Source organism: Garra rufa, chromosome 22, assembly GCF_049309525.1.
Source record: "Garra rufa chromosome 22, GarRuf1.0, whole genome shotgun sequence".
NCBI classification, from domain to species: domain Eukaryota; kingdom Metazoa; phylum Chordata; class Actinopteri; order Cypriniformes; family Cyprinidae; genus Garra; species Garra rufa.
The window spans coordinates 8985410-9011273 of NC_133382.1; the positions used below are offsets into that span (position 1 = coordinate 8985410).

At 35.3% G+C, this 25864-nt stretch overlaps 1 protein-coding gene across 1 annotated transcript in view; it reads left to right on the top strand.

Moving 5' to 3' along the window:
- The first annotated feature begins 14934 nt into the window (after positions 1 to 14934).
- The window catches only part of bicc1b (BicC family RNA binding protein 1b), a 102776-nt gene continuing 91846 nt past the window's right edge, over positions 14935 to 25864 (top strand). Inside the window, exon 1 of the mRNA XM_073828428.1 lies at positions 14935 to 14977. The gene's annotated coding sequence lies outside the window, so the exon portion shown is untranslated. The remainder of the gene's footprint in view (positions 14978 to 25864) is intronic.

The window sequence follows — 25864 nt, forward strand, 5'->3', positions numbered from 1 at the left end:
TCACCTCAGTAGCAGTGTTTTGCAATACAATATGAACACAAGAAGTACATTACTTATATTTCATTAGGATATTAAGTAAAGATCATGTTTTATTAGGTTATTTTGTACATTTTCTTGCAATAAATATATCAAAACTTAATTTTTGATTAGTAATATGCATTGCTAAGGGCTTCATTTGGACAACTTTAAAGGTGATTTTTTTAGTATTCACATTTTTTGCACCTTCAGATTTCAGATTTACAAATAGTTGTATCTTGGCCAAATATTGTCCTATCCTAACAAACCATACATCAATGGAAAGCTTGTTTATTCAGATTTGATGTATAACTCTAAAAACGACCCTTATGACTGGTTTTGTAGTCCACAAATAGTAGTTATACAACTGAACTAACTTCTTCTTCATACATCAAAATTTTTTGGCTAATTCTTGTAACATATCCTGTTTTATTTGCTCTGAGACCAAATGGCAAAGACTAATGGAAACAGGCGAGATGGATTTAGAGTTGGGAGCAGTCAACCCAATTGTTCACGCTGTACTGTAGGAATGCAGTCGTGACGTTGAAAGCCCTCTTCAAGGGTCAAGTGAAGTGTCTAGCAGTCACTGACTGCGTATTTCGGAGATCTCTGTTTATTATTACAATTTCTTGACTTTCTAGATAGTGTTTGCACATTTAAGGAGTAGTTCTCTCTATCCAGTCTACATCAAGGACTTTGGGTTTTTCCAAATTTCCAAAGCCCAGATTGTTTTGCATTACGTGTCTTAGATGAGATGGAAACGGTTTTTCTTCTCACATCTTGGCTAGAGATTTGCGAAAGTCCCCCTGAAAAAGAAATTCCCAAACAAGTTTACGCGACAGCTCATAGAGTCAACATCTTTGATCAGCCTAAGTCAGACTCGGGCACCGAAGCGAACTAGCAGTCTGTTTGAGAGTCCAAACAGGAAGGGATCAAATGCCTTGTTTAACAAGCATAGCTCTTATCACAGATGGAATTGATCCATTCTGGGGAGCCCAAATAAAACATTGTTGCTGCCTGGTGATTTTGTAAAGCACTTCAGTTTTTATAGCGGGTTTATTATGTGGAAAGACATAAGCCTTTTGCTTTGGCTTGAGAGTTATTTTTCCCATTTTAAAGACTTCTGTATACTACGACGATCATTTATTTACTATGTATCATTGCTTACTAAATTCCTAAAATATTTATGGAAATACAAAGAGTACATTCTGAAACTGCTTGGGTGTTAAGTGTACTTTGGCTTACTGTTTTCTGGGTATGTTTGTAGGCGTGCTTGGCCAAGGCCTTGTTAAAAAGTTCATCTTTTTGTTGTCCGTTGGATGAAAGTATAGAGACAGGAAGTGAGTCCGGTGAGGAATGTGCTTGGGGCTAACTGTCCTCTGGATGGAGGCCTAGGGAAACACTTTCCTCTGTAGCTTTCATAGGGTAAACGTGGCATTTTCCCCAAGAACTACTGCTGAGGTAAATCGCCTGTGGCCTCGATTTCGAGTTCAGAGTGGTATGGAGTGGTATAACGTTTCAAGAGCGTTGAACAGACAAAGCAACTCATCTGGCATGTAGCAAGCCTAATACAATGCAAAAGCCTATTAAACGTCGGAAAGAATGGAAATCAGTCTGTCAAAGGTGGTAGAATCAAGTATATTGGGAGCATTCAGGAAACCCTGGCTTGTGTTGTTCGGGTCTGAGAGACCCTTGAGAGGTGGTGGGCGGAAGAGTCCCAGTGCTCACAGCACATAATTCACTGCAGCTGTTGGAGAGTCTCTGTTTTTAAAAAATGCTGGCGCGGACCAAAAACTTTGTTATGACAAGGAAAAGAACGAGCCATTACACTACAGCTACTAACTCAACTCATCTGAGTCGAAAACCAAATGGTTGTTTTTCACGGCAATCAAACCTGTAAACGTGATACATCTTGGATTGCCACATTTTGTTTATAGGCATGCAAAAAATATATTTTATTCATTGGCATTGGCATTGACATTGTATACAAAAATAATGGGTGGTTACATTTCGTAGTTTGTGTTTAGGTGATCCTCGATGTTGATTTAAAACACTTTTGTAGAATCCACCCATGAGTTTCCCGGCAGAATGAGTAATGTCGTTGTGCTTAAAAAGCTGTACGGTTTAAGTCATAAGTTACAGGATGAATTACTTCCTGGGATTCCACTATTTCTGCATGCCTACTGACTGTGGCTTCCCAGATATTGGCTTAAAGTGCGGGGTCAATGACGTGGCGCTTGTTCAGAAATACATTACACATTCAGTATGTTTATATTTATTATATGAAGATTAATTTTAATGAGCCAAAAAGAATGTACGTCACAACTGTCTTCATCAATTAGCTCTGGCTACCAATAGCTGCTCGCATAAAATTCAAGGCATTAATGTTTGCCTACAAAACCACCACTGGCTCTGCATCCCTTTACCTAAATTCATTACTTCAGACTTATGTGCCCTCTAGAAGCTTGCATTCACAAAATCACTTTCACAGACTTTTACATTAAATGTACCCTTTTGGTGGAATGACCTGCTCATCTCAATCCGAACATCTCTTCTATCTTTATTTGACCCTCTAACTCTAGCACCCTCTATTCTAATTCTATTCTTAAAAATGTTTGCCCTTTTAGACTTTATATATTTTAGACTTTTACACTCTATTCATTTACTGCTTGTTTTTTTTTTTTTTTTAAAGTTCTTGTATTCTATCTATCTATTTTTAGGCCTCTAACACTAGCTTGCCTTTTCTTTTTTTTCTTTTTATTTATTATATAATTTAAAAAAAACCTTGATACGTGTACTGCGTTAGGCTAAATGAGACTTGCATGTTATTGCTCTTTTGTTGATTTTGATTTCTTCCATTTTCCTCTTTTGTAAGTCGCTTTGGATAAAAACATCTGCTAAATGTAAATGTAAATATTAGACATGCAGTGAGAGATATGTTTAATCTGTGTATTAATATTCATGTAATTTTTCAAAACTATTGTATTGTCCTATAAAATACACTGCTGTTCAAAAGTTTGAGATCAGAAAGATTTGTAATGTTTTTTAAAGGCATATTTTCTGCTCATTTATTTTAGGCACCATTTATTTGATTAAAAATACAGACAAAACAGTAATATTGTGAATTATTATTGCAATTTAAAATAGTGTTTTTTTTTCTATTTTAATATACTTTCAAATATAATTTATTCCTGTGATGCAAAGCTATATTTTCAGTATCTGTATTTAGTCCAGTGTCACATAATCCTTCAGAAATCATTCTAATATGCTGTTTTATAATTTATAGTGTTGGAAACAGTTGTGCTGCTTAATATTTTGCAACCTGTGATACTTTTCTCAGGGTTATTTGTATAAAACATTAAAAAGAACAGTAGTTATTTAAAATAGGAATCTTTTATAGCAGTATACACTAGCATTGGAAGTTTAGAGTTTGGAATTTTTTCTTATTTTCTTTGTTTGAAAGAAATCAATAATTTTATCCAGCAGGGATGTGTTAAATTGATAGAAAGTGATTGTAATGACTTCAATTGTTAGAAAAGGTCTTTTTTGGTCTATTTTGAATAAATGCTGTTCTTTTTGACTTTTTATTCATCAAAGAATCCTGAAAAAAAGTATCACAGGTTCCAAAAAAGGTAAGCAGCACAACTGTTTCCAATATTGACATTAAATCAGCATATTAGTATGATTTCTGAAGGATCATGTGACATTGAAGACTGGAGTAATGGCTGATGAAAATTCATCTTTGCATCACGGAAATAAATTATATTTTAAAGTATATTAAAATAGAAAACGGTTGTGTTAAATTGGAATAATATTTAACAATATTACAGTTTTTTTTTTTTTTTTTTTTTTTTTTTTTGATTAAAAAAAATGGAACTTTGGAGCACAAGAGACTTCTTTAAAAGAAAACACAAAAAATGTTACTGAACTTTTAAATAGCAGTTTATCCATCAGTTGTTGATTGGATGGAGGCGGATCTGAATGTGAGCTTGCAGCCAATTATAAGAAGGGGCGGAGTTTAAACAGACAAAAGTCCTCCATATGTCACCAGAAAGTCTTTTTTTTATATAACTAGTCTAAATGGCACATATGCATAGATGAATCCTTTACAGTAAGATCTAAAACATGCATTTAGAAAATAGATGAATTATGTACTAAATAAACAGTACATTTTACATGTGCATTTTAAACTCAAAATTATTTATTATATAACCCCAAGGCAGATAATCTCCAGTATGTCTGTTTTTAAGTGGGAGACTTAAATTGAACACTCACATTGATGGATCCCTATCCCAGTAAACAGAGCCAAGAAAGGCAGCTGCCGATAATGGTTTCTCAATACACTGTTGAGTCCAGCTTTTGGCGGATAGCGCGTATGTTGCTGGTATGTACCCTCCATCCTCAGATAATCTGGAGAAAGCGTGCATTCTTCCAGACTGACTCACGCTCAGCTGGGACATGTGAACGTTGTGCCACAATCTGCAGACAAACTGCAAGCTTTGTTTATCATTTTTAATGGTTTCCGTTAACTCTCTTTACGGGTCAGAGACAAAGGATATCCGAGATGATAAAAGGAAAAATCTTGTTAAACTAAGTACGTGCCGGCCAAGTTCACGGAAGGGTAATCTTTGTAGTCTATTCATGTAGGTTTCATACTTTATTGGGGGAATGTTTATTCCATTTTCAGCAATAGGTTTGATTTACAGTGTCCTGCTTAAGCAACATGAGCGGAACGAATTATTGCTCACTGTTACAAATTTGCTACTTAACATAAATAAGGCACAATTACTCTACAAATGTCACTTGGTGTAACCTATTAAAAGCGATAAAATACAGTATTTTCCTTGTTGCTTGACCGAGTGTCATAAGTGGGTTCATGTAAATACATGTTATTTATTTTAAATATATTTCAAAGTATTTTTATAAATCATTAACATTTTGAGAAGTAATTCCACCAGACATTGGAAAACCCACACCTACTTAATGCCACATAATTTGCCAAGTTAAAAATATCTGATATTAAAACAAACAAACAAAAAAACCTACTGATATGAGAGTCTAGAAGTCCAATAACTTGGCTTTCATTATGTTGGTTACACCACACTGACTTGGATTTGGCAAACAAAATTTTGTGAAATATAAATATAATATAATATTTCACCAAATTTGGTCAATTGGTCATATCAAAAATTATGACACACTTTTACACAACCACCCTACAATGATAAAAATCCACCCAGTGATATTTTTTTTATCTTTAAAATGAATATCGCCTTTTTAAAATCAGGTCATTCTCAGCTTCTTGTCCGTGTGACGTCACACCAACAGAGGCCGCTCCCACGATAGTTGATTGACATGAGCGCCTTACCTAAGACCGAGCTGAAACAGTCTGAATCCGATCGCCATTGTGTGACTCAGGTGCAGGGGATGACAAGAATGTCTCTGATTGAGCGATTGAGATGTAATAATATTGTTGGATGTAATAATGAACATAGCAGTAGTCATTTATTCCCAACATCTGATCCGCTGAAGACGCAAAGGATTAACGTTACTTTAATTTTTAAAAGGAAAGCGCCGATCCTGATCTACATATGCGTCTATGTTCGTGCAAATCGTTTCTGATGCAGCTTCACCCACATCAGAAGTGAGTATAAGGGTTTTTTATGCATCTCGGCAAACGGCCTTTATTAATAATGTGCTTGTTGACAAGTTTTGACGCTAAACGTGGATAAACGCGGCTAAAAGTGACTAAAGTAAACATTACGGCTTGTAATCCCACATCAGAGAGGGGCGGGGTGAGCAGAGCTCATTTGCATTTAAAGGGTCCATGCAATAAAATGAGTTGATTTTTTGCAGAGCTGATTTTGACATGGTAAAAAGGGTGTTTTTTTACACTACTATTGAGAATTTTTAGCCAAAGTATATTATAGACTTTTCATTCAAGACCCTAAAGAATCATATGAACTTGTGGAAAATGGGTATCCGATGACGCCTTTAAGTAATCATAGAGGTGTATTCAAATATATATTTTTTAAAATCTCTTTTTAAATTGTTTTAATTTACAGTTTTATTTTATTTGAATCAAGCAAGTGTTGTGAATTAAGAATCTTGGACTCCAGTGTCTTTTTTTCATTAGTCATTTGTGCATTTCTAGATCTGAAATGTTATTGTGTAAATCACGTAATTGTACATCATTAAATGTCACAAACCTCATGTGCTCATGGTTGCCAATGCCATGCAATATGGTCTCTAGAGGCTTTAACGTTTATAATCTGTGATGCATGTAACTTGCCACTGTTTATCCATCCCAAAAACGTCAGACCATTAGTATTCTGCTGTTTGAATTATGCAACTTTCCATGACATCAGTTTGAATGATCATGATATCGTAGCCAACAGTTATGAGGTCAGCAAATCCAGTTGGAGCCTTGGACCCGGCAGCATCACACATCTGTGCGATTGTTTGGTGGTTTCCAGGCAACAGCGGGGCCGTTGTTCCCGCAGAGGTCCATTGAACCAGTGTAATGACATATTTAATAGATACGTTTTCCATCATAAGCAATTTAAAGCGCACAAATAAAAGAAAGAGTCCCTCTGAAGCAACATTGTGTCAAGTGCCAGAATTCTTATAAAGAACTGAATGGGATCTCATTAATTCTCGGTTCAGGGGTAACTCCCACCTGTAATTGAACTTATAACCCTTGTTTCTGCAGGCCAGAACTTTGACCATTGAGATTCCAGAGCCTTAAGGAAGATCAGGAGTGTTAATAATATGTAATAATGTTAACAGTTTTGACAGAGCAGGATTAAACCGCAGTATTTTTCCATTTAAGAATCTACTTGGCACAGTAACTTTACACTTAATTATTAAAATACTACCATACTTACTAACCAAGGAGGTATGTTATACCTGGAGCTGCTTAATAATGATTTATGTGGAGAATACAGCATAGACTTGTCATTATTTAATCAATTAATTATTTTTTTTATTGACTTATTAGGTGAAAATGTACTCACCTTCAGGCCAGTGAAGATGTAGATGAGTTTGATTATTCATCAGAACAGATTTGGAGATTTAGCATTACATCACTTGCTCACCAGTAGATACTCTGCAGTGAATGGGTGCCGTCAGAATGAGAGTCCAAACAGCTGATAAAATCATCACAATAATCCACAAGTAATCCATCACACTTCCTTCAATCAATTTACATCTTGTTAAGTAAAAAGCTGCATCATTAAAGTGTTTTTAACTTTGTTTTTAACTGCTTCTGGCTATGTCCATAATCCATAATATTGGTTTGTCCGGTGAATTTTTATTTGAATAAGTTATTATTATTAGATATAAGGTATTCTACTTTATCCAGCTGATATTGGGTATTTAATTGTGCATTTCCGCTAAAGTTTCCCCTATTGTTACTATCACTTACAACATATACGTGACCCTGGACCACAAAACCAGTCATAAGTAGCATGGTATATTTGTAGCAATAGCCAAAAATATATTGTATGGGTCAAAATTATAATTTTTTCTTAAATGCAAAAATCATTAGAATATTAAGTAAAGATCATGTTTTATGAAGATATTTTGTAAATGTCCTATCGTAAAAATATCAAAACTTAATTTTGGATTTGATATTTTCTCAATATTTAGATTTGTTTTGCACCCTCAAATTCCAGATTTTTTAAAAAGTTGTGTCTCAGCCAAATATTGTCCTATCCTCCTTATTTTTTGTAGCTGTCCTATCCTTTCCTTATTAATTTAGCTTTCAGATGATTTATAAATCTCAGTTTTAAAAAAGTGACCCTTATATGTTTGTGGTCCAGGGACACATATTAAATGTATTAAATGAATACAACTAGGAAAGACGTCAATATAACAGCTTGTAAACAATGTGACATAAGCCACATTTACCTCAGAAAAAAATATATATTTGTTGACCATAAACTCATTACACTGTAGAAAGTGATAAGTTGACTTAACTTAAAAAAATGGAGAAACCCTGTTGCCTTAAAATAATTAAGTAAATAATAATTTAAAAACCTAGCATAACTTATTTTTTAATTATTATTTACTTTATAATTTTTTTAAATCACTTTTTACAGTGTAGTCCAAGGGTCACCAAACTTGATCCTGGAGGGCCGGTGTCCTGCAGAGTTTAGCTCCAACTTGCCTCAACACAGCTGCCTGGAAGTTTCAAGTATACCTATTAAGACCTTGATTATTAGCTGGTTCAGGTGTGTTTGATTAGGGTTGGAGCTAAACTCTGTAGGGACACCGGCCCTCCAGGACCAAGTGTGGTGACCCCTGGTGTAGTCAGTTAGAAAGATGAACTCTATAGAGGTGTATTTTGCCAAATATATGCACCATATAACATATTCATAATTATTTTTTACTCTTCTTTGAAGTTTCAAAATGTTATGATAGCCACTATTTAAATGTTTTTATTATTGGAGTAGAAATATAATTATGTTATTGCAACATTATTATTCTAAAAACTTCACTGAGTATAGCGTTTAAGCATTTGTATACAAATCAGTTCATTTTAAACTTCAGTATTATAGTAATGCAGTACCAACTGACTCTCATGCATATTTTACAGCATTAGTTGAGAGATTTTTTTCCTTAAGAAAATTGGATTGTACTGTACCTGAGATATATATATCCAAAATAATCTATATTGAATCAGCAAGCTTTAAATTGAATTTAATTTCCATAAAATTTCTGTCAAAACCCAGCCCTATTCATTATATACATTCATATACTGGAGTTATTCCATTTCTAGATGCCAGTTTTCATGAAACACCCTAATATAAGCTGACATAAGTGGAGGAAATCAACTGAGATGAGTGCTGTTTAGCTTTCTCATAATGGTGTGAGATATTACATGAAGATTATGTTCTCTATAAAGCAAAAACCCATTTATAAAAGCCTCCTCTCATACCGGTGTAGCCTATCCAGACTCAGTAACCTGGTGGCCTTCTATGCTTACAGTGAGGTTAACCACTAACCTTGCATGAGAGGATGTTGGCAGCGCTATACTCTTTAACTTTGCACTTTGCTCCGGAGGGAAGAAATCTAGTCACAAAGAAGACATTTGGGTCACTATTCTGCTTTGGGGAACCGTTCCCTGAACACAACCCATCTTGGATAAGAATGAATGCTTTTCCTGTGCCAGCGATTCATAGATATGTTTTTATATTCACTGTATGTGATGACGGACAAAGTCTTGCCATTTGTCTGTGGAGCTGAGCATTTTGTTGATTTATTCTTATGTTCCATAAGACTGTGGCTTATGTTGGCACACCGCGCTAAGCAATAAGATACTAAGTGCCAAGTAAAAATCATGTCAACTACAAAAAGATATCTGTCTTTGAAGCTATTATACAGAAGTTGGCATGAAGAAGAGAGAAGAGCAGTTGCCTGACCTCCCAAGTGTAGTTATGATGAAAAATATGTTAAATGTACCTTTCTGTGGGCAAACTACAATAACCCACAAGAGTGCCTGAGACCCCTTTATGTGTGGTAAAATCGCAGTATCTCACTGCCTTGTGTGGCTTATTGCTTTTACAAAATGGCAATGACAGCTATAGAATGAATTACGCCAGTGTTTAGTCAATAGTAACATTTATTACTAGTACCTTGGCACAGTAAAGTAGAATTAAGCTAATGTGCAGTCACAGATGTAAATTTATTGTCTATTTTACAATGGCTTCCAATGGTGCTTATCCTATTAAACATGTTTTAGTAATGTTATAAAAACATTAGGAAGATGAAATAGGTTAAAGTTCATGTAAAAAATACAATTCTGTCATCATTTACTCACTCTAATGTTGTTCCAAACCTCACTTTATTCACTCTTAAAGGATAGTTCACACAAAAATGAAAATTACTTCATGATTAACTCACCCTCAAGCTATCCTAGGTGTATATGACTTTTTATAAAGTTTTAAATATGGACATTTTTCTCACACAAACACACTGATTCACTTCAGAAGGCCTTTATTAACCACCTGGAGCTGTGTGGAGTACTTTTTATGATGGATGCATGCACTTTATTTTGCTTCAAAATCTCAACCACCATTCAGTGCCATTATTATAACCAGGACATTTTTTAATAGAACTCTAACTGTATTCATCTGAAAGAAGAAAGTCAGAGAGTGAGTAAATCATAGGGTAATGTTCATTTTTGGATGAAATATCCCTTTAAAAATAAAGGTTCAAAAATGTTTTTCCTCTGTGAATCCATAGAAGAACCGTTTGGGTTCCTTTTAAGAACCTTTCAGTAAACAGTTCTAAAAATAACTTTTTTTTTTTTTTTATTTAGTGTGAAGAAAATTAAAAGAACTGTTTGTGGAATGTAAAGGTTCCAATGTTCTTAATGAAACCGTAGATTACAACTAAATAAAAAAGCTTGTCAAGACAAACTTTAAGTTGGCTTGAGAAAGCCAGACCAGAAAGTTTAAAAAGTTTAAGTTTGATGGTTTTCAGTCTGAAATTGTTTGAAGTTTAAAGTAGTTTTAAAAGTTTCAAGTTTGAATGTTTTACAGCATGATTAGCATGTCACTGGTATGTTGCTAACATGATTAGCATGTTGTTAGCCTGTTTCTAGCATGATTAACATGTTGCTAGCATAATTAGCAAGTTGTTAGCATTTGTGTCCAGCATGGTTAACATGTTACTAGCATAATTAGCATGATTAGCAAGTTACTACCATGTTATTGACATGTTACTAGCATGTTGTTAGCATGATAGCAAGTTAGTTTGAATAGTACATAGAATGGAACATAGACATATCACTCAAGATGTACTGATATAAAAAATGAAATTAAACTTTATTTGGAGTACTAGTTGTGCACAATGCACATTTCTTAATATTAAGCCTAAAATATGTTTTATTATCACTGTTGATAAGGACTGTATGATCTTTAAATAATTTCAGTCATTAAATGCAAAATATTTAAAGTATACCTGAAGTATACTTCAAAACTACTTAAGTATATCTTTAGTTGGACTTCAGCACTACTTCGGCACAATTAAAGCGGAATAAGTACAAAATGAGTTGTTCCAATTTAGCAGACTTTAAATATACCAGTCCAGTTTAGTATACTAAAAGTACAATTGCAAGGTATTTTTATTAAGTGCATAATATGTAAATATATTTGTAGTATAGTATTTAGTATATTTATGTTTCACTGAGTTCTGTAATCTGTAGAACATTAAAGAAGATGTTTTGAAGAATGTTTCAGCTGTTCTTCTCTTTATTATTAAAGTATATATTTTGAAATTTCAATAAGACCTAAGTAGACTTTTAACTATCTGTTCCACGGCTTATTCTGGCCTAGACCAGAGCATTTGACACTGACTATTTCAAAGATTTAATGCCACAACTCTGGGAAACTTTGGCAAGACCAATAATTAGTTAGTTAGAAGTTTTCATAATATCAATCCAGTAACTTTTCTTGCAGTTTCTTGCATTTCCTGGGAATCAAACCAATGACTTTGTTATTGTTAGCACCATGCTCTACTCTTTGATCTACGGAAATGCAAAAAGTTGTGTATCAGTGGAGCAGTCTGACTGCATTGGATTTTCACAAGTGTTTTCCAGTGTTGTGTGTAGTATCAAAATGTGGGTGTCCAGGAGCGTGACGCTGAGACCACCCTTGTCATTGGTACATGGTGGCCACACGTCAATTGTTTTGAGTATTATGAAGTTAAATGTTCAAAGTCTGTTAATTTTTTTGAGAAAGTTATGGTGTTTATGAAAAGTTTCCTGAGTTCTTTCCACAGTCTCATAAATCCATTAGATCCTGTTTGGGTTTATTTCTTGGCCAATCACAGAAAAATGAGTAATATTGTTTTCTCTCTGAATGTAGTTAACTGTGTATAGTTCAGTTTGTTCTTAGGGCTTCCAGAGGTTCCTCCACTGGATAGTATGTCTTAGCGGTGAAGCAGGGCTGATTTAGCCGGTGCCTGTGGTTTGAGCAATTTTCAGTCAATCTGCTCTGAAAAAAAATCTCCCCTGTAATTCATTGGATATAAATAAACACGTCACATTTGCCTGGATTACAGTAGACACGTATTTTAAAGCTTGGCCCAACAAGACTATGCCTGCATCTCTCAATGTAGGTCATGTTCCTGATGTGAAGAAATTTGAACTTAAAAAAGTTGTACAAGTCTATCGGCAGCTGCACTTTGTGGTTTTGATGTCTTCAGACAACATCCAAATTTGCTGAACCACTCTCACTCTGTATTTTATTAATTTAAATCATATGTTCTTGGCAAAACCAAACAAGCATGTCAGTCTCCTTGTCTCATGTGGATTACATTTACATTTTCACATTTAACGGATCCTTTTATACAAAACTCTGAATTTTAGTGTGGTTTTGTGCATCTTTGGGGAATCAAATTCGTTCTTCGGCTTTCTGAAGTGAAGAATTTAAGACATAAATATTAGTACTACTTAAATAATGATTAAATAAGATCTGGAATCTGAGGGTGCAAATAAAATCCAAACATTAAGAAAATCACCTTTAAATTTGTCCAAATGAAGTTCTTAGCAATGCATATCACTAATAAAAAATTAAGTTTTGATATATTTACGGTAGGAAATGTTCAAAATATCTTCATGGAATATGATCTTTACTTAATATCCTAAAGATTTTTGGCATAAAAGAAAAATCAATCATTTTGACCTACGCAAAGTATTTTTGGCTATTGCTACAAATATACCTGTGCTACTTAAGACTAGTTTTGTGGTCCAGGTTCACATATATATACAGTCAAGCCCGAAATTATTCATACCCCTGGCAAATTCTGACTTAAAGTTACTTATATTCAACCAGCAAGTTGACCCATTAATGACACAGGCTTCTCCCAAAAGATAATGAGACGATGTACAAGAGGCATCATTGTCGAAAAAAAATATTTCTCAGCTTTTATTTACATTTGAACAAAAAGTGGCATGTCTAAAATTATTCATACCCTTTCCAAACTGTCACAGTCTATGGGAAAATCCAAAGTTCTATACCATTCCAAATAGTCCAATAGCTGTTCTCAAGCATCCTAATTACCCTGATTCATTTAGCAACAGCTGTTTTAATCAACTCAACAGGTGAAAAACAGAAGCTCTCTGCTGTTGGTTTGTGGACAGTCATGGCTAAGACAAAGGAGCTCGCTGAGGACCTGCGGCTGCGCATTGTGGCTGCTCACAAGTCAGGAAAGGGCTATAGTATAGCTACAGTGCAAAGTATTATTAAAAAAATACAAGACATTCCGCACTGTGAAAAATCTCAGAGGACATGGTCGGAAGCCAAAAGTGACACCTGTGCTGGCCAGGAGGATGGTGAGAGAGGTAAAAAAAGAATCCAAGGATCACCACCAATGCCATCCTGATGAATGTGGGCTCTGCTGGTGGCAACATCTCAAGGCAGACAGTCCAACGGACACTGCACACCGCTGGGTTCCACAGACGCAGACCAAGGAGGACACCACTTCTCCAGATAAGGCACACAAAAGCCCGCCTGGCCTTTGCAAATACTCATCTGGACAAAGGAGAAGACTTCTGGTCTTCTGTTTTATGGTCAGATGAAACAAAAATTGAATTGTTTGTCCACAATGATGTAGCCTTCATTTGGCGTAAAAAAGGAGAAGCCTTCAACCCTAAAACACCATCTCCACTGTCAAACATGGCGGTGGGAATCTAAAGTTTTGGGGGTGTTTTTCAGCCGGTGGACCAGGGAACCTAATCCCAGTAAACGGCACCATGAAATAGGAGCAATACATCAAAATTCTCAACAACAACATCAGGCAGTCTGCAGAGAAACCTTGGCCTTGGGCACCAGTAGACATTTCAGCATGATAACGACTAAAAACATACAGCAAAAGTGGTGAAGAAATGGTTAGCAGACAAAAACATTAACGTTTTCCAGTGGCCCAGCCAGAGTCCTGACTTAAATCCAATTGAGAATCTGTGGAGGGAGTTAAAGATCAGGGTGATGGCAAGGAGACCCTCCAACCTGAAAGAGTTGAAGCTCATCGCTAAAGATGAATGGGCAAAAATACCAGTGGAGACATGCAAAAAGCTGGTCAGCAATTATAGGAAGGAAATTATATTTGATTGCTGTAATAGCCAATAAAGGCTTTTCTATTGATTATTGAGAAGGGTATGAATAATTTTGGACATGCCACTTTTTGTTTAAATGTAAATAAAAGAGGAGTAATATTTTTTCTTGTATATCGTCTTATTATCTTTTGGGAGAAGACTGTGTAATTTCCAGTAAAGAAAAAAACATTGCTGGTTGATTAAAAGTAACTTTAAGTCAGAATTTGCCAGGGGTATGAATAATTTCGGGCTTGACTGTATTTAATATTTGATACATATTTTACACTTTTTTAATATTTAACTCTAAATATAAAACCTTTTGAAATATGAAGAATCGAAAATAAAACACTCAAAATGCTAAAAAATGATTACTTACATGTAAACCTGAACATGCAAATGTGAAATTAAAATCCCAGGTGGTACTTCAGGTAAACATTTTACGTCTAAGTGGTTAAGCTGACAAAAAGTTTGGTTTATAACTATAGGAACCCCAGCTTTTACCACTGCACCATGGCGTCTACATTAAAAGATACACTCACTTTAAACCTTCTAAATGTAGTATTATGCATCACAGAGTTTATTGCAATCCTGCATAAACCTTTAGAAAGTAGTAATGCATTGATTTTTCTGTAGAGGCGACTTGCTGCAAATGGACAAGAAAATGACCCACGCCCTGCCTAAATTGCACAGACATTTTTCCACCCAAGGCCATGTGGAAGAATGTGTTGATATGAATTGCTGATTTTGTTAATACGCCAGCATAAGTGATTCCTGATGTTACGCTTTTTCTTAAATGTCCCATTCTTCTCCGCAGCTGCCACGGAGGGGCGAGTCAACGGAGGTGAGGACTTCTTTCAAAAGGTAAGGGAAACCACATTGCTTTGGCAGCCGCATGCAGCGGTCGAAAATAGGTTAGCATCATGTTGCATGTGTAATTATTTCTGCTAAAGGACATACTGCAATTAGTGCTGCACGTTACAGCAGTGCAACAGCTTTGCGGTTTTCAAGCCTCAAAATACTACCACTGCGGTTATGGAATAAATAAGGCACTTCCATAACCAGCGTTGTATTCTCAGTGTGCATTTGCTCAGCCAAATGAACACTGAGAATACAACGCTGGTTATGGAAGTCAAAGTAATGTATTCAGTAACATAAAGAGCCTTACTTGATTTTCTCATTTGTATAATTGCAAATATTGTGCCTGTTACAGTTTAGCACTGTTACAGTTTACCGATCTCAGGAGGAAATGACAGCACTTTCTAGGTCAAATTGAAAAGAAGCATATTATGAAGTCTGTCAATTACAAAAACTCATGGTCTTCACTCAGTTTTCTATGAAAATGGCTTTATTAGGAACAGTTTTATATTATTTTTATATATAAACATTCTTTAAAAGGATAGATTGTTTACATTATATGGGTCAAAATTATCTATTTTTTTTAAAACAAAAAATCATTAGGATATTAAGTTAAGATCATGCTCTATGAAGGTATTTTATGAATTTCCTACTGTAAATATATAAAAAAATAATTTTTGATTAGTAATATGCATTGCTAAGAACTTCATTTGGACGACTTTAAAGGTGATTTTCTCAATATTTCGATTTTTTGCGTTCAAATTGTTGTATCTCGGCCAAATATTGTCCTATCCTATAAAACTGACCCTTATGACTGGTTTTGTGGTCCAGGGTCACAGATGAAAAATCCGTCATTCTAAACCTGTATGACTTTCTCTCTGTTCTTCAGAACACAAAAGGAAATACTTTAATGAATGTCAAAGCTTAGTGAATTCAATACAATGGCAGTACATTGTGAAACATTTATATGTTTAAAGGAATAGTTTACACAAAAATGAAAATGTAGACTTTGCAAGGCTATGCAAGACGTAGACGGATTTGCTTTTTCATCAGAACAGATTTGAAGAAATTTAACATTATGTCACTAGCTCACCAATGAATCCTCTGTAGCGACTGGGTGCCGTCAGAATGAGAGTCCAAACAGCTGATAAAAGCATCACAATAATCCACAAGTAATCCACACCACTCCAGTCCATCAATTAACATCTTGTAACAAATACATCATATGGGCATTTTAACTTTAAACCATTTCTGGTCAAAATATGAGTCCATAATCCATGATAACTCTACCTTCAATGAAAACGTTAATTCCCTGTTGTCCTCTCACATGAAGATATCAGCATATTTGTTTAGAACTGTTTTACAATGTTAAACGCCAATGACTCTCCTAAATCAGACGTGACATCTTTTTTTACTCGAGAAAGTGAAGTCATATTAGACGAGATGAATGACCATTAAGGTTGTCAAAAAACGGATAATAGTGGATTTATTACAAACATGCAGATTGTGGATTTTCTACATTACTTGTGGATTATCGTGATGTTTTTATCTGCCGTTTAGACCCATTTACTAAAGAGGATTCATGGATGAGTGAGTGATTTAATGCAAAATTTCTCCAAAATCTGTTCTAATGAAGAAACAAACCCACACTGTAAAAAGTTTTCACCAGTTTCAACTTAAAAACTTAAGTTTAGCAGCTGCCTTAACATTTTAAGTTAAATCAACTTAAGTCATTTCAACTCACAAGTTAAATCAACTCATTTTTATTGTAAGAAGTTAAAATGACTTGTAGTTTTAAGATGATTTAACTTAAAATGTTAAGGCAGCTGCTGAACTTAGGTTTTTAAGTTGAATCTGGTGAAAACTTAAATCTTGGATGGCCTGGGGGTGACAACATTTTTGGTGCACTGTTTCTTTAATCAAGCAACCTGAGTTTCATTTTTCAATTTCTTTCATTGGTAAAAAAATATGAGAAATATGTAAAATATTCAATTTTTCTAATAGTTATTCTATTTATTTTTTTTTTTGATGATTTTTAATGGCTGTTGTGACGCTGAAGTGGTAATGGCTGCTGAAAATTCAGTTTTGCGATCCAAGGAATAAATTAGGTTTTAAAATGTATTAAAATAGAAAACAGTTACTTTAAATTGTAATCATATTTCTGTTTCTACTCTATTCAAATGTGACCCTGGACCACCAATCAATTTTAGAAATTGAGATTTACACATCATCTGAAATCTGAATAAATAAGCTTTCCATTGATGTATTATTAGGATATGACAATATTTGGCTGAAATACAACTAATTGAAAATCTGGAATCTGAAAAAAATATATATAAATACTGAGAAAATCACCTTTAAAGTTGTCCAAATGAAGTTCTTAGCCATGCATATTACTAATCAAAAATTCCATTTTCATATTTACGGTAGGAAATTAACTAAATATCTTCATGGAACATGATCTTTACTTAATATCCTAATGATTTTTGGCATGAAAAGGAAAATCGATAATTTTCACCTATGTAATGTATTTTTGGCAACTGCTACAAATATACGCGTGCTACTTAAGACTAGTTTTTTGGTGCAGGGTAATATTTGCGATCCTTTAGTTACTTTACTTGAGTATGCTAAACTTCCCCTGTTAAACATCTGCACTGTAAACTGGCAAAATAATTGCATTCAAGCTGATCTCTGCAAAAGTGTGAAGTGTGTGATAAATCACATTTATTTCGAGAGCCTAGTCAGTGACTCGTGACACACACCTTTCACTGAAGGATACTCAAAACAAGTCTCCCGTGCATTTATGGCCACGCCAAAACAAGCACACTTGGTGTATTTGGATTCAGTGGGGTAGAGCAGTCTTTGGGGCGAACACTTGCTGGCCTAATTGGCAGGCTGTGAATAAATACAGGCTGGAGAAGCCAGACAGCTCAGGGAAGGAATGAGATTCAGCACCTGAATCAGAGCATGCTGGCCTTCAAAATAAACACACTCGCAGGCAAGTCGGTATTGGTAAGACATACAGTCCATGTCAAAGTTCCATTTGTTTTAACCTGAAAGGTGTGGGAAAATAATCAGACCCAGCTGAGAGAGCTTGGAAAGTGCCTGTTCTGGAAGATATGGCTGGCTGCACCGTAAGCCTTGGGCTGCCACAAATTTGGGTAGTCACAGCTGATGCGAAGCTTCAGGAATGCCAGTTCCTGCTTTTCAAATAAACACAAATTACCATATCACGAACAGTGTGTTCTCAAACGACACCCTAAATGTGCATTTGCGATCTCATGAACTTTGCTCGCGTGCGTCTTTGACATCCACGCCTTTATACACTGAAAAAAAAATAGTGTAGGATTTCATTTGAAGCTATTTTTACTCAGAAATTGCTAGTACATTTCACAAATAATTACAAAGAAATGCCATGGAACAGTTCACCCAAAAATGAAAAATTTCTGAAAATTCACTAAGCTGTAGAGTTTATTTCTTCGTCAGAACTAATTTTGAGAAAGTGCATCACTTGTTCACCAATGGATCCTCTGCAGTGAATGGGTGCCGTGAGAATGAGAGTCCAAACAGCTAATAAAAAACAGCACAATAATCCCCAAGTAATCCACATGCAATCCGCAAGTAATCCACACGACTTTTTTAGAACTGTTTTGGACTGTTTTCGCTTGTAAACAGTGCTTGATCTGTGCACATGTCTCTCCTGATTCAGACAAGATTATTATTTTTTTTTACTGGAAAAAGCAATATTATGAATAGAGTGTTTATATTTTAGCCGAACACAATGATTTTAAGTTAAAGATGTCTAAGTGATGGATTTGTTTATTACAAACACACTTTTCACTTCATTAGTCGAGTGGATTACTTGTGGATTATTGTGATGTTTTTATCAGCTGTTTGGACTCTCACTTTGACGGCACCCATTCACTGCTGAGCAAGTGATGCACAGTCATGTGAAAAAGTTAGGACACCCTATTGATTTTCATGGTTTTCTGTATTAGAACATCATAAAAAATCTGGTCCTTGACTGGTCTTAAAATTTGGAAAACAACAACACATGACAAATTGCACTGTGTCATTATTTATTAAACAAAAATAAAGCCAAAATTGAAAAGCCATGTGTGACAAAGTTAGGACACCCTTACTGTTAACATTGGAATTAAGAGGGTAAATAACAGTCAAGCACTGCTAATCAAATACCTTTGATTAACTGATCATCAGCAAGTCTGAGTGCCTCTATAAAAGACTAAGCTTTGGCAGTTTGCTGGTCTGGAGCCTTCAGGTGTGTGTTAACACAATGCCAAGGAGATAAGACATCAGCAGTCATCTTAGAGAAGCATTTGTTGCTGCCATCAATCTGAGAAAAGTAATATTGCCATTTCCAAACTATTTGAGGTTTATTCACAAGTGGAAGACATTTAAAACAATGGACGTCTCTGAAAATTCACCCCAAGATCAGACCGTGTAATGCTCAGAGAAATGGCAGACAACCCAAGAACTACACCTCAGACTCTACAAGCCATTTAACATGTTAAATTATAATGTTCATGACAATACCGTTAGAAAAAATGGGGCAAAAATGGCATGTTTAGAAGGCTTGGCAAAAGTAAGCCTCTTCTATCTAAAAAAAAAACATGGCAGCACAGTTAAGGTCTGCAAAGTTGCATCTGAACAAAACATAAGTCTTCTAGAATTATGTCTTTTGAACAGATGAGACCGAAGTGGGGATGTATGTCCATAATGCACAGTGCCAAGTTTGGTGAAAACCTAAAGAGCATATCAGCACAAACACCTCATACCAAAAGTCACACATGCTGGTGGAGGGCTGATGATTTTTGGGCTTGTTTTGTACCCACAGAACCTGGGCACCTCACAGTCATTGAGTCGGCCATGTACTCTTCTGTATATTAAAGTATTCTCGAGTCAAATGTGAGTGCATCTGACAGCTAAAGTTGAGCCAAAATTGGGTCATTCAACAGGACAATGATCCCAAGCAAACCAGCAAATCAAACCAAGTCACAGAAAATGAATGCTTCAAGTTATTGCTGCTAAAAGTGGATCTACAGGCAATTGACTCATAGGGTGTCCTAACTTTGTCACACATGGCCTTTCCCTCTTGGCTGTATTTCTCTTAAATAAATAATCACACTGTGTGATATGTCATGTGATGATGATTATCTGAGGATTTATTTTCCAAATTTTAAGACCTGCCAAGGACCAGATAATTTTTTATTATGTCCTGACACAGAAAACCATGAAATTCAATAGGGTCTCCTAACTTTTTCACATGACTGCAATTCTCAATTTCAGCAACCTCACCTCAGGGTGTGTACATTTTCAGCAATTTTTTATTTTTTGCCAAACTATTGCTTTAAATGTAAAAATAAAAAGACAGAAATCTTGTTAAATGATTAATGATTAATAAAACTCCAAATATCTTTATTTTTATTTACAGCTTACAATGTAGGCCATCCAATTTTTCATTTTAGCCTTCAGAAGGATCCTGAGCTCCTCTTTTGCAGCCACTCTTAAAAATAAAAGTGTTTTAAAAGGTTCTTAACAGCGATGCCATTGAAGAACCATTTTTGGTTCCACAAAAAAAACACTCAGTCAAAGGTTATTTAAAGAACCATCTCGTTCTTACCTTTTTATAATCTGAAAAACCTTTTTTGGAAAACAGAAACAGAAAGGTTCTTTGGATGTTAAAGGTTCTTTATGGAACCATTTAAAAAAAAAGGTTCTACTATGGCATTGTGAAGCACCTTTATTTTTAAGAGTGTACTCAACAGCTCATACTGCAAAGTGTAGACTTTGGGACTGGCTTGATTTGGCATCTGTATTATGGGATGGTAAAAATTAAGGATATAATAGCTCTTCTGTGAAATAACACAGTGTATCTCCTAAGGAACCTTGTAAATGTGATCAAAAGATAACAGTGGTCTTTTTCTGCTCACGTCAACATACTTGTGCTGAAAACAAATACTATCTAAACACACTATGTAAGAATGTGAAATTCAGCCTGCATCTAGAGACACAAACGAATTCATGGAAAATGACCTCAGAAATTATCTCTTAAATGTTAAAAGCAACAAAAAAAGGACTTATTTTAAAAGAATACTTTTGACTGTGTGGAATATATTTCTGCTGACTCAGCGTCCCACGCCCCAAGAGCATGTCTTTGGTACAGTGATACCAGTCCGCTAAAATTACACGTGTTTTCAATAACAACATTGCGTTTCTGTCCATCATGGCAGTAGCGTTCTCGTGTCTGAGCCATTGGGTATTCCGTGATCCTGCACAATGATGGGATTCAGGCCGTTTTGCTTAGACGTTTCCCTCACGCTGAGAGCTCCGATCAGGTAACAGCGAAAACCTCAGGAAACCTCGCCTCATCTCTCTGAAAGAATGCAACAATATTAAGAAGTTTCTTGAACAAAATATTGGCTTAGCTACTCATACTGCTATGTAAATAGTCGTTTTGTAGACAGTGTTCTAGTTGCCAACAAAATAATGCATTTTGGATTTATTGCGTTGTGTGTTTCTCAGTACTGAATGACAGAGTGTTTCATTGATTGAATTTATTAGAAATGTTAGCCAATACAAGCATTACTGTTTTTTAGAATAACTCTTTTTTTTTCACTGTAATTTGTCCCACACAGTTATGAATGATATATGAGGTGTGCCTTTACTGTTGGACTTTTCTATTTAAATGGGACATATCATGAAAATTTGACTTTTTACATGTTTAAATGCTTTAAATGGGTCCCCGGTGCATCTACCAACACATAAAACGTGGAAAAGTAAAACCTAGTAACCTTGTTTTGGTATGCCTTTCTCTGCAAGCAAGTATGCTAACAGTTTTTGACTGTTAACTGTCATTGGCTGCAGAGATGAGCAAGGAATACTATTTAGATTCCCAGCCTTAGAGGAGACGAGAGCAGTGGATTTATTGATTTATTTACTATATATTACACTGCTGCCACACAGATCTAATATAAACATGTAATTCCTCTCCCAGCTGTTTACCTTCACAGACATAACCAACTGTTTTTGTAACTCATCTGTGTTTTTAACATACACTTGTGTGTATTTGACAGTTTAAGCACAGTAAGACATGAAAGAGAACTTTAGTACTCACATGCCGTGTGACAGACGCTTTCTGTATGCGTGCTTCAGATGTGAGTGTTTAGAAAACTGTATATCAGAAGTTTAAACTGATATTGCTTTAAAATTCAATTCAATTCAAGTTTATAGCGCTTTTCAGAATACAAATCGTTGCAAAGCAGCTGTACAAAAAAGTAGGCTACTACAATATATTTAGTAGCTTATTAGTGGTGACTACTGTATGTTAAGTCGATGTACATATGGTATAAATATTAAAAACAGTAATGGTGTAATCAAAAACAGATGATGAACACTAATAGAATGATTATGTGTTGCAATCAAACTTGTAGAAAAATTGTGTAGTGCTGTATGTTGTTTCAAGTCCGGCATCATCGGCGGTCCTCTGAGGGGTTGGCATCATCTCTTCTTCTGAATCCAGACTGAATCTTGCGTAATTCCTAGTTAAAGAAACAGAGAAACTAATAGAGAAATAATTAGCGTAGCTTCTGTTCCAACCAAGCAAAAATTATGTGTTTTGCCCAAGCTGAAGAATGTTGATGTGCATTTGATCAGATGAAGCTGAAGTACAAGGTTATGAGATACATTATGTGAATGCTTGGCTAAAGAGATGAGTCTTTAATCTAGATTTAAACATACAGAGTGTGTCTGATCCCCGAACATTATCAGGAAGGCTATTCCAGAGTTTGGAAGCCAAATGTGAAAAGGCTCTCCCTCCTTTAGTGGACTTTGCTATCCTAGGTACTACTAAAAGTCGAGAATTTTGCGACCTTAGGGAGCGTGATGGATTGTAGCGTGGTAGGAGACTAGTTAGGTATGCAGGAGCTAAACCATTAAGGGCCTTATAGGTAAGAAGTAATATTTTGTAAGTGATACGTAACCTAATAGGTAGCCAGTGTAGAGACCGTAAAAGTGGGGTAATATGATCATATTTTCTTGATCTGGTAAGGACTCTAGCAGCTGCATTTTGGACTACCTGTAGCTTATTTATTAAAGAAGCAGGACAACCACCTAGTAGTGCATTACAATAGTCCAGTCTAGACGTCATGAATGCATGAACTAACTTTTCTGCATCAGAAACAGGTAACATGTTCTGTAGCTTAGCAATGTTTCTAAGATGGAAGAATGCTGTTTTTGTAACATGAGAAATATGATTTTCAAAAGACAGGTTGCTAAAACACCCAGATTTTTGACTGAGGAAATAACAGTACGTCCGTCTAGTTGCAAATTGCAGTTTAAGAGATTCTGTGTACTGTTTTTTGGTCCAATAAGTAATATCTCGGTTTTATCTGAATTTAATAGTAGAAAATTATTGGTCATCCAGTCTTTCACATTTTTAACACATTCTGTTAACTTTGCTAAGTTAGAAGTCTCATCTGGTCTTGTTGAAATATATAGTTGCGTATCATCAGCATAACAATGGAAACTAATCCCATATTTCCTAATAATATTACCAAGGGGTAAAATGTAAATTGAAAATAGCAGAGGACCTAGGACAGATCCTTGTGGCACTCCATACTTTACTGGTGATAGCTGCGATGACTCCCCATTTAAATAAACAAAGTGGTAGCGATCGGACAGGCATGATCTGAACCATCTTAAAGCCTGCCCTTGAATACCTGTATAGTTTTGTAACCGATCTATGAGTATGTCATGATCTATAGTGTCGAATGCAGCACTAAGATCAAGCAAAACTTGCAATGATACGCAGTCTTGATCTGACGCAAGTAGCAAGTCATTTGTGATTTTTACAAGTGCAGTTTCTGTGCTATGATGGGGCCTGAAACCTGAAATTCTTCAAATAGATTATTATTTTGCAAGAAGGAGCACAATTGAGCAGACACAACTTTTTCTAAAATTTTAGACATAAATGGAAGATTAGAAATGGGTCTGTAATTTGCCAATTCACTAAAATGCATGATTTAGCACGATAGACATGTTAATAAAAACCAAACAGATGTTTTTTGCAGAGTATCTGAAGTATGAGCTGTAAAGTCACAGCCCTATTCTGGAAACAGGGGCAGGGAGCAGCATATTTACAATTTTTATCCGAAAAATTGCTTAGATGCTCTTAGAATGCTCTTTTAATTTGGGCCATTCACAATGGCATAGCAGTTTGCTAATGAATAATCAGAAGACATTAGCATACCCACAGCAACACTCTGAAAGCATCCTAGCTTTGTGGCGACACAGGCAAAATGTAAACATCTGTGTTTTAATGTAGTTAGATTATTTTTTTAGCCAAATTAGACAACAAAATTAATTACTAAATGTTTGTGTTATCTTGCAAGATGCATTTTTTTTCATCTCTGGTACGGATTATCTTCATCGTTAACTCATTTTATAAACTCTTCTTTGCCCCTTCAAACCCTCCCAGTTGTTTATAGAATGAGAATGAATAGTAAACTGTTGTAAAGTTATTTGTCAACAGGCTGATGTGGAATTTTGGAAGGGAAATGAAAAGCAGGTGTATGCTTGCTGGAGCAACTATGAAAAGCCTGGACAAGAAGGGTGGGTGTAAAAAGTAAACATGGCACTTGTCTGTACAAAGACCTGTATTGTACTGTGTGCCATAATTTAATCTAATTCATTTTGGGCTTTTAAAAATGTCCGAAATCTGAGCTCCCTCTGAGGTACTTTTATTATATTTTGTGATTATTAAAAAAGTAATTTCCCAGAAACGAAAACTGTTATCATTCATTCATCATGCGTTTTTCAATAAACTCATATGACTAATATTTTTCTTCTGTGGTAAACAAAAATAATCATTTTGCAGAATGTAAGCTGCTTTTTTCAATACAATAAAAGTGAATGGGTACCATGGCTGAAATATTTAAGGGATAGTTCACCCAAAAATGACAATTCTGTCATGAATTACTCACCCTCATGTCGTTTCAAACCTGTAAAACCTTTGTTCATCTTTGGAACACAAATTTAGATATTTTTGATCAAATCTGAGAGCTTTCTGACCCTGCATAGACAGCAACCCAATCACCACATTCGAGACCCAGAAAGGTAGCAAGGACATTGCTAAAATACTCCATGTGACATCAGTGGTTTAATCTTAATGTTATGAAGCTACGAGAATACATTTTTTGCACAAAAAAATAAAAATAAATACCAACTTTATTTAACGATTTTAATGAGAGTACCCTGACGCATGCTTGTGGTGCTGCTGACGCAGGAACCAGCGTTCTGACATAGAACCCAGATTCGCTTACTACCTTTCTGGGCTTTGAATGTGGCAGCTGGAAGGTCAGAAAGCTCTCAGATTTTATCAAAAATATCTTAATTTGTGTTCTGAAGATGAACAAAGGTCTTAAGGGTTTAGAACAACATGAGGGTGAGTAATTATTGACAGAATTTTAATTTTTGGGTGAACTATCCCTTTAAGCTTGTGTTAAACACAATGGATGTAATGATAGAATGATGGAATGATGGAAACGGAGTGGCTAAAATTCTAATTTGTTTCCTGGTTTTGACATAAAAAAATACATCATACTTGCAAAACTTAGAATATAGCATGCAAGTCATATGGACGACTTTCATGATGATTTTATGGTCTTTTTTTTTTTTTTGTCCATTTAGAGCCTGACAGTCTCTGGTCACCATTTATGTTCATTGAGCCGTAATATACGAGTAAATTCTCAGTAATTTGTGCATAATACTTACCGTCTTGAAAACTCTCCTTCAGATTCACAAACGTTTCGCAAACATCCTATTTGATAGTTAAACGTGTATGTTCATGAATTCCAATCATTTGTTTCGTAGGGG